We start from the raw sequence: 10,198 nt of genomic DNA on the forward strand, positions 1-10,198 counted from the left end.
GCGCTGCGGTAAGCGGCGGGGCGGGGCGGGCGGGCGCGGGGGCGCCGCGGGCACCGGCCGTCCCCTCACACTTGCCCTCTCGGAGGCTGCCCGTGCCCCGAGCAGTCAACACAGGGGGATAGAGCGCCCTTGCCTCGCAAAAACCCAGCGCGGAGCCCCCCTCTCCGCCCTGCAGCCTGTCGCGAGGCACACGCGGCGCCAGGCGGGCGGGCGGCAGGGCGGCCGTGCCCCTGGGAGCCTCCTCTGTGGGCAGCGTGCCCAGCGACGGRGCCTGCCCTGCTCGCCTGCTCAGTCCCGCGCTATGGATACCCTGGTGCACTTGGAAACCATGCTTCCCTTCCCCCATGGGCCGCATCAATAAAGATACAGGATCTCGCTCGCAAGTTCTCCTCTAATAACCTTGGGTGTTCAGAGCGTTGAACACTGCGGGTACTCGAGTCCAAATAGACTCAACTCTGGGATTTTTTGTTTCCTCTTGCTTGAGGTGGCTGAGCAATTCGTTACTGTGTATAGATTATTAGGCAGAAGCTCGCTATTACATTGTAAAGTTCCTGTCAAGTCTAGATACTTAAAGGTTCTTTCACAGTTGCATAGAGACTAAAATGATACAAGTTTCGTATTTGTGGCACACTTGAAAACAATGTTGTCCATGTGAAATGGCTGGTTTGAAAAGGGCYTTTTCCATTTCCTAGCTTTTGCTCCAGATCTTGGGTTTAATAATGACTTTCTCATTTGTGGTTTCAGAAGCTTTGCGCAGTCATGGTTGGAAATACCTGGAATTCAGTATGTCTTATAATGCCCTTGTCTTTTTTTATGCTGTTTAGGTTTCCCAGTGACTTAATATTTAAAATGTTGAACATGTGAAGAATCAGACTAAGATGAAGAATCACGCCTAAACTATAAGCAATGTTCAATTTCCTCAGAATGAAAATGCCTTATGCCAGAGGGTAAGTGGGCTCCAGTGGAACAACAGTTATAGACCATTTTGAACTTTGATAATGGCAACTTACTATTTTTTTGGTAAATCACCACACTATTTTCAAAAAAAAAMCACTAATACAGTACATTTTAGTTAAATAGTGTTAATCTGCTCCCCTTTTTTGCTTTGCCCTCTTAAGTCTGATAGTGTCTTAAGTGGCCAGTACAGAGGGGTAAAAAAATTCTCTCTTAAACCCAGAGGTGAGGTTGCAACTCTACTTTGGATCCTGTTGGGAGAAACACTTTCATAAAGCTACTGAACTTTGAAGTTTTTGTGTCAAGTCTACTGCCTTCAGAGCAGTTTTCATGTATATTTTGCATTGCCATCAGGTTAGCATTTAATCTTAACTTTATGCTAATCTTATTTTTTCTAGAGCTAAAGTGTGTTGGTGCTTGTCAACTGTGTAAATACACTTCATGAATCTTGTGAAAAGTTTGTGATCTGGGATAAACAACTTGAGGGAAGAGCTGCTTGTAATTTGATCTGTCTGCAGGTATGTGGTGTGAAGAAAATGTTAGGGTTTAGTAGATGCCCTCTATATCTAAAGAAGTTTAAATTAGGCTTTACTTGCTATAAAGCTATATGGWTTTAGCAAATGTAAATTGGAAAATGTCTGAGGAATACTTAATTTTAAATATGAGGCAGAACAGTCAGTGAATCAATTGATTCAAATCTGTCTAGTTCTGAAACAGAATCCTTACTAAAGGGTAGGGAAAGGAAAGTTCTGGCTTGTACTAATTTGTACCGCGGAATGGATCTAATGACTTAATGTATGATGCTCATATAGGTTGATCTTTGGTCAGAAACCTTTTTTTGTGTGAGATACATAAATATATTATTTTGAAATTAGTATTTTTATTTACAGGAAACCAGCATATGCAAGGAACTGGGACTTGGTGTAAAACATCATGATGTGGTGAGTGGTTGATAACTGATACCATCTTGGGTAACTTCCCATGTGCTCTGCAATATCCTACCTTGAAAAAGGGTTTGAGACAAGTAATGSCTAAAACTACACAGCTTCACTGTTCATGTTTAGGTAAGTATCTAGCCATTTGGTTGAACTGAGATTTCATAATAAAACTTTTCTAGTCTGTATTAACTAAAATAAAACATGAATTGCTATCCGGCACCMTGTGTATGTGTGGTTTTTTCCTTAGTTTTCTTACCTGGGCATTTTCTTGTTGGAAGTCTTTCATGAACACTTACGTGTGAACTCTTTTATTGCCATGTATTAATATTCTTTTGACATGTATGAAATTCATAAGCCTTTTAAATTTATTGGGGTCTCCRTACACTGCTGTAATGACATAATCTTCATCTTGTTTTACTTTGAATGGTGGATTAAACATTAAACATACAGCATTCCTTGCTYTTTTCAAGAGTACCATTGCCTTTCCTCTGTAGATAGTTGCAGTATTCCATGCAAAGTACCATTACTGAAAGATCCTTGAAGAATAARGTTACTGATAAGTGAAAAGCCTGCGTGCTCTTTCCAATTGCTTATGTCTAAATATTCCAAAAGTAACGATCAAGATCTCAATAGGCCAGGGAGTCTGACTCGCATAAAAAGCTTGAACTAGTAATTCACATGTGTTCTATTGCTAGCTAATGTTTCTACAGAGATGGTCAGGTGCACCCCACTGTGTACACTGTGAGATAATAAACATGCATGGGTTCCAGGGCCAAATATTCTGAAGAGTTCTTGATCAGATTAAAGCTCCACCTTGCTTAGAAGCCTGTTCCTGGTCATTGATTTTCCTCAAAACCCTGCCAAGCAGTGAGTATTGACTGGTGAGCTGTTATGGTSAGACCTGGTTTGGGACAGAGAAAGACAGAGCCACTGCTGCAACTGTTAATAGCTGCCAGTGGTCTTCTCAACATTATTTTCTCTGAGCCTCCTGTAAACATTTTGTTCTCGGCTGGGAAGAACATTTATGGTCTATTCGCTTCATATTAAACCTGCAGACTAACAATGTTGCTCTCTTTTCAAGAATCAGTGAATCACCTTTCCACAAGTCTTGTCAGACATTTTTTTTAGACTTCTGTCCTTTCTGGTCTCAAGGTTCAAGTTTTAGCCTATTTGGTTTGTATGCATGTGAACATGACTTTGCAAGTGATCTGTGTAACCCTATAATGATATTTCAACTCTTGCTTTGCTTCTGAGCACGGGTGTTCAACATGGATAGATTTCTAAATGTTCATTTCTGTTCTTAAATTATAAGTTCGTTCATAGTTGGTAGCTTGGTCTGGTGTTTTTTGTGAGCTGCACTTCTACTCCCCGGAACTTCTGAAGAAAATAGAAACTACCTTAGAATTAATTTTGCATTTATTGTCCCTTAGTGATGCAGTAAATGGCATGAACTTCCATCTGCTCTCTTGTCCCCTCAGGTCTCATCACAACTGAGACCTTGTGCAGTCTCTGCCATGAGTACTAGTTTTGGCTGTTGTGCTTTTTGTCAACCCAATTAATGCTGAAGTACAGATCTTTGAGATGTTTTTAATTACAAATGCTCTGGAGAGTATTAGAAGCCTTTTCTACTCCAGGGTAGCTATACTAAGTATAGAAATACCTATCTGAATACTTATTGAAAATAAAATTAATGACTCATGTTACTTCTGAATCACTGTAAGCTGCTGATTTCTTCACAGACTTGAACTCTGGAGGCATCACTAGTCTGTTTCATGCTCTGTAGCTTGTGGGAAAGCAATTTTACTTTACAATTGGACTCTTGGTGAGTGCTGTTGGGTCCTGGTGACTTGGTGCTTACTCACAAATGTGTTCTGAAATGTCATGGGCAGTTTCACCTTCATTCATCCAAGGCTTTTCAAAACATTGCTTGGGAACCTCCAATCTACCAGGCATGCAAATAATTCATTTGATTTTTCTTTTACGGTAGCCTAAAAACCTTAAATGTTGATTTCTTATTCAATCATTTTTCTTTGTGGGCTTTTATTAATACGTCATCCTAATGAAGAAAGCTTGGAGGCAATGCTCAAGCACTCATGACTACTTCATATAGCTTTTTTTTTTCTTTTTTCTTTTTTTTTTTTGTAAGATAATATTTATTTGCCTTGATCTTGTTTTTCAGCCTTCCCATAAGATTAAAATCTTATCCAAGATTCTTGAGGTAGTACAAAGATAAAATGGCTACCAGGTGTGGATGTGAGCTGAATACACTTAAACCCGAGAAACGCCGAGTTTATATCTCATGTGTTAGGATTTGGCTCTATGCAGGAAGACATTTCTTACAGAACTGTAACTTCTGAAATAAGAAAAAGAAAACCTTTTGAGGGGGTCATAGATAACAGACCTATTTAAATATATATATTAACTTTCATGTAATTTATTTCCCATTTAACTAACATCATATTCTTCAGCATGTCATCAATGGTCTTAYATATATAAAAGTGAGGCTGTATGACTTTCACTGTCATTCATGACAGTAAAAAGGGCCTTTTCTGTTCAGGAGACTTTGATGTAAAGATCAGAGATTTCCTTTTATGCCTTGTTATTTATGTGCTACAGCTTTGCCTCCCGTATTGAATAGTAGTGAAAACATTCATAGTGTCAGACAAACGTATCTGAAGAGCCTGGGAATAATGACCTTTAGATTTTAGATCTATCTTTAGATTCTATGGCACATATGTGTTCATTGCAAGAYACAGAGTTAATTTAAATCACATATTCTAGTAAGTATTGACTATTTTAACCTGAATATAGCTTATTAAAARTATGAGTAATCAGAAATAGGTAGAGTCCCAGGAGGAGCAGGGAAGTATATGTGCAACATCGCAGGATGACAAGATGCTGGGAATTTTTGCTTTTAGTACTGCCTGTGTTTGGGTCACACAGATACCTAGTTTGGATAGTGTGGAAGCAGGAGAGGTYCTTTGTGCTTCCTTCTCAGAGCACTTGCACACCAAAGCAGATACAAAAAACAGTGCGTTTAAGCCATTCCCATGAGAAAAGGTGCTTGGTGAAAATAAAGTTGTATAAAGGAAGCTGAGTGGTTTTAACTAGTGCTTCTGCCACTTGGTCTTATTATGTAGAATCATCGAATCCTTAAGGGTGGAAGGAACTTACAGAGACCACCTAGTCCAACCCCCCTGCACACGCAGGGTCACCTAGAGCACGKGGCACAGGGCTGCATCCAGGCGGGTTTGAAGATCTCCAGAGGAGGAGACTCCACAACCTCTCTGGGCAGCCTGTGCCAGGGCTCTGTCACCCTCACTGTTAAGAGATTTTTCCTCAAGTTCCTGTGGAACTTTTGGTGCCTCAGCTTGTGGCYGTTTCCTCTAGTCCTATCACTGTCCACCACTGAAAAGAAGCCGCCCCCCTCCTCCTCACTGCCTCCCTTGAGGTATTTATACACGCTGATCAGGTCCCCCCTCAGCCTCCTCTTCTCCAGGCTGAACAGGCCCAGCTCTCTCAGCCTTTGCTCATAGGGCAGATGTTCCAGGCCCCTGATCATCCTGGTAGCCCTGCGCTGGACTCTCTCCAGCAGCTCCACATCACTCTTGTCCTGGGGAGCCCAGAACTGGACACAGTCTCCAGATAATGCAGGAAGACAAAACTCTTAGCTCCTCTTTGCTTAAACTATGACCTTAAAAGCAGCAAATTAGGCAGTTAGGAATGTAAAAGAAGATAAATAATGGTTCTATGGAAAAAAAAAATCTATGTAAGCTACTTGGAAAGATTGCTAGTCCTGGTATCCCAGTGATTTGAATAGTGAYTAGGTTAAACACTTGTTTGTTTCCYACTCCGGCCCTCTAAAACCGTGAACATAAAATACATGCCACAATTTATTTGCAAAGTAACCAAATGGGAATAAAGCCAAGAGAAGTATGTGGAAGGATGCAGTGTTTCCAGAAAGAAACTTGCTTGCACGTCTGGCCTCAAGATCCTGATCTGTGGCCAAGATGAACCATTCCAGTATAGTGCAGCTCTTTCGGGTGCTGCTGTGCTGTAACAGATTTTCTTTTCTTCCCCAAGATACCCATGGGTTTCCTCAAAGCTGGCATTTCCTCAAAAYGGGCATTCCTGCCCATTTCAATTTACAGTCCAGATGTGACCTGTCTGTATATCTCATACAATGTCTCTAGGGAGGCAGTAAAACCTCTGCTGCACTACACTGGGATTTTCCTCAAGATCTTCTCCAGCTATTGAGGAAAGATGGAAACTGGAGGGAAAAAAAAAAAGTTGCAAAATTTTTTACAACATGCAAGTTGCAAAATCAGAGCGGTTAATACATTAATACATTTAGAGGAGAAAAGGAAGTAAAAAATGGTAAATATTGCTCTTGTCAAAATTCTGTAATGAATTTAGGAGCCTCTGGTTATGCATTACATAAAGTGTCCAGTCTGTATTTTTTGTATACTGCCATTTTCAACTATTTGGAAGTTGCTGGCAAAAATAAAATGTCCTGAGAATTCACTACAAAACATTCAKAATGTGAGTAACTTTATTTATGTAGTTAGAGGGACTGAAAGTGTTCCTTTTAACTTGAATTATGACTGCTAATTGATTGCCAATTCAGCGGAGTGTTCTCCCCTTACTGATATATACTGGATATAAAGTAAAAGGATGAAGAGAAATAGTACATACACACCCTCTGAAATTCTCCATATATATCAATTTTTCACAAAACACACTGTAACTATGAGTTACAGTAGTGCTGTTCAGAAACTGTAAAGAAAYACAACACTTTTGTGTAGCAGGTAGTAGCTTCCATTTCCATGGATAGAGCTTGATTTATGTGGAAGAAAACAGGGATTGGATACTGCCATTGTCAGGTTTCTTTAGAAAGTTGTTGGAGTTTAGTATTTTTAATTAGATGGAGATAGCAGCATGTGTAAGCTGCAGGGTGATGAAGGAGCTGCTCCGGGCTTCCCGTGGTGCAGGTCAAGGTGTCTGGGCAACTTCCAAAACCTGGGATGCAAAATGAGTTGCTGTCGGTCAGCAGCTAGGACCTCAGAACTGGTGATATGGGTGACCAGAGTGCTAGCCCAAACATAGGACCGGGTCCTTGGCATTCCTCACACCTCTCTGGCATTTCTGATCCATAGCTTAGCAAGACTTGGAATATTCGGTACTAGTTATTAGATATTACTGTCAATAGAGGGACAGCTCAGGAGTCTGAAACGTCCTTTGTTCACAGCCATAACCTACCGAATAAATGTTTATAAAAACAAACCATATAATTCAATGTGCTTATATAATAACTCAGTTGTGTTTGTTGCTCTAAAAGCTCACTTGTTCCTTTTAATCTTGCATATTTTCCCCCATAAAATTGTTTGTGGGCAACTTCTCCAGACCACAGATTGCTCATTTATGTAATTGCTGTTAATTCAGCTAACAAAAGTAAGGTTAATTTCACCTCGCCTTGCTACAAAAACRGTGCTCAAATTCATCAGGAACATCTTGGAGCTTTCAAGTGCAATTAGGTTTATTGGCTGCGAGTGCTCTGCCCTCATCTGATCAGTCAAGAGCCATGGAGATGACAGGTCGCATCTCTTCATGCCAGCTGCAGCTCTGCTGGATGCAGTGAGGACTTCACCATATTTTAGAGTAGTTTTCCCCGAACTAAAAAGGGGTCTTGCAAAGTTTTCTTCTCAACAGACCGTCATTCAGCRGTGAGAGATTTTCTTTAATAACTACTGCAAACAGCAAATCCGTAAACACGATGGTATTTGAGTTTTTCTTTCTAGCTAAGAAGTGTTCCCCCAGTGTGTGCCATGGGCAGATGAAGGCCACCACACTCGTATGGACTTGGGCCTTGGCTTCCTGCTCTGGTGGAAGGTTCCTGGAAGGTTCCTGGTTCCAGGCTGGTGGGCACAGGTCTGCACAAGGGACGGGAGGCCACCGAGATGAATCAGAGCAAAGGCGGAGTGGTGTAGGCCTGGTGAGAGATGTGGGTCATGGCTTCTGTGGGGCGCYGGGTCCTCAGGGAAGTGCAGGGGAGTGGGGAGGATGGCTGGGAAATGGACGGGACGTCGTTGCTGCAGCCGAGCAGCCCATGGCATCGCGTGTGGCACGAGGAGGACCTGGTTCCTTCGCTCACTCGCTGCTCCCTGGAGCAGCAGGAGAGCCCGAGGGGATGTGATGCCCCCTTCCATTTGTATGGAATCGGTCTTAGTTGCACAGAGAAACAATTAAGAATTAACAGAGAAACAGGGCCCACAGAGAACCCTATACAATTGAAGCTGGGCTTCAAGATCCCAGTCTTGATGGTTTCATCTGATTTTGAGGGGTTTCATGCCATGGAGCCTGATCATATCTTAAGGGGCCCGATTTGACTAGTGTTGGCATCCCGCAGCAGTGCAGGATTAGTGCAACATTAATGATTTTATAATGACAATAATTTTAATCTTCTGCACTTTAGGAGCTGTTTTAGATAGCTGGAATTGTGTTCGAAGCATTAGAAGCAAATGCATCTCCTTACTACCTTGCGGCCATAAATAAATGGATTTTACTATATTGAGCAAATCAGTAATTTCCACTGTTATCCATTGCCTCATTCTACCCCGTGTACGGCAGCCAAGCACCTTGGCTTCCCGAGGAGAAATGTGCCGTTTTGTTCCACGATGTTCTTGTGCCTAATTATACAGAGCACCTTAAGTGCTTGAATCTCTGCATGTGATAACAGAGCTGCTTTTTGCCAGGAGATATTTCATAGCAGGTTCGCTCTGATTCAGAGCAACATGACACAAATTTTGCTTTAACCCCCAAATGAAAAAATTCTAGTGAAGCTTCACAAGTAGGTTTTTGAAACCTGATAAATTATAGCAAAAAGGAGTTTTGCCTCATAAATGAAAGTAGCAGTGTACCAAATACATGGTATCTTCTGTAATGTAGTGGCCTTGTTTTATACAAGTTGCAACACTTAAAAACATAGTTTGCCTTGAAAAGAGCAAAAKGTAGAATGGATATGAGCAAGAAATGGCAAAATGCTGGAGCGTACTACTGAAAAGCAAAACCACTGCATTGAATCATCAACTGAGGGRAAAAAAGTATGCTAAATTATTAAAATAACTTAACTCAAATGTAAAAGTTGCAAAAACCGATTGCCTGCACCAGTGGGACTGCAAATGATTCTGTGCTCCACTTTGGAGGCCTTTGTGCCAGAATGCTGCAAGCAAATGTGAAGGAGAAAACACARCACTAAACAGCACTGTGGAGTCCGAGTTAGTCAAAAATCATTGAGCTTTGTGTCCCTCGAAGCAAATATTTAATTAAGGCATGCAACTGCTTTCAAGGGCTTGGGAAGGATGCAATCATAGAAAGGATAAATAGTCCTTTCCTCCTCACAGCTGGGCTGCGTTGGGACCTYGTGGAAAGCTGCCTGCTCCACAGCAGGCACAGGCTGGCTCTGCTGGGCTGTGCTGGGCTCCACAGCAAGCATCCCAATGCTTCTRTCTTCCAGGCAGCAACTCTTTAAGATCAAAATAATCTGGACATCTAGCTTGCATAAAATCCTATGTGGCAGGCAAGTTTTTTGGTTTTTGTTTTTACCTTAATTTTGTAATTCAAAAGAAACCTAAGAGCTGAGACATTTGCTGACTAGTAGCTACAGATAAACATATCCATCTCATTTTGGAATTGCTGAGGATTTATGTGGGAGCCTGGTGCTTCTTTTATTATGGAGACAGGCTACCCGTGCACTGCTTTGCACTAATTTAAGCCTTCAGAATGCTGGAGAAAGCAGGTACAGTTTGTTCTTAGAATATTTTTAAAGGCGTTTTGACATCATTAAGCCTTAATCTTTCACCACTTGAATTGGGGGCTCTACAGACCCACTCTCACACCTCTTCTTTCCTGTGCGCATGACATTTAGCACGTAAGTGGCAGGAACACTGCCCCGCGTCCCTCCTTGTTCCGACCCGAGAGCAGGGAGCTTAGCAGTATCATACTGTAACACTTCACGATGATTTTCAGCTGGTATTGAAATACCGAAAAGTGAAAATAATTGAATGTAACGTGCCAAAAAATCATCATACCTCCAAGGCCTTTTGTCGCTAGAAAACAGGTCACAGTTACTCTGAAGSCTGCGTGTGACTTTCCTGGTAATGACCTGACTGGCTTGGTGATGTTCACAGTAGGATTCTCTTTCAGAGTCAATACTGAGGTGCACTGCTGGTGAGAAAAAGTCCTGCCTGAGCAGCCAGGTGAGTGAAGCCGGGACCAGGTCTGCACCTGATGATCTGCTCTGTGGTTCA

General features: G+C 41.8%; 1 long non-coding RNA gene and 1 other non-coding gene across 2 annotated transcripts; both read left to right on the top strand.

The window, feature by feature from the left end:
- The first annotated feature begins 289 nt into the window (after window positions 1–289).
- On the top strand, window positions 290–2,107 carry LOC112942586. Its single transcript, XR_003248409.1, has 3 exons — window positions 290–947; window positions 1,353–1,472; window positions 1,845–2,107. It is a non-coding gene; the product is annotated as an uncharacterized LOC112942586 (long non-coding RNA).
- LOC112942670 lies at window positions 1,106–1,223 on the top strand. The gene has a single exon (XR_003248426.1). It is a non-coding gene; the product is annotated as a small nucleolar RNA SNORA26 (small nucleolar RNA).
- Window positions 2,108–10,198: the final 8,091 nt, after the last annotated feature.

This window comes from Nothoprocta perdicaria, unplaced genomic scaffold (genome assembly GCF_003342845.1).
Source record: "Nothoprocta perdicaria isolate Ctin4 unplaced genomic scaffold, notPer1 scaffold_13, whole genome shotgun sequence".
In the NCBI taxonomy this organism is placed as follows: domain Eukaryota; kingdom Metazoa; phylum Chordata; class Aves; order Tinamiformes; family Tinamidae; genus Nothoprocta; species Nothoprocta perdicaria.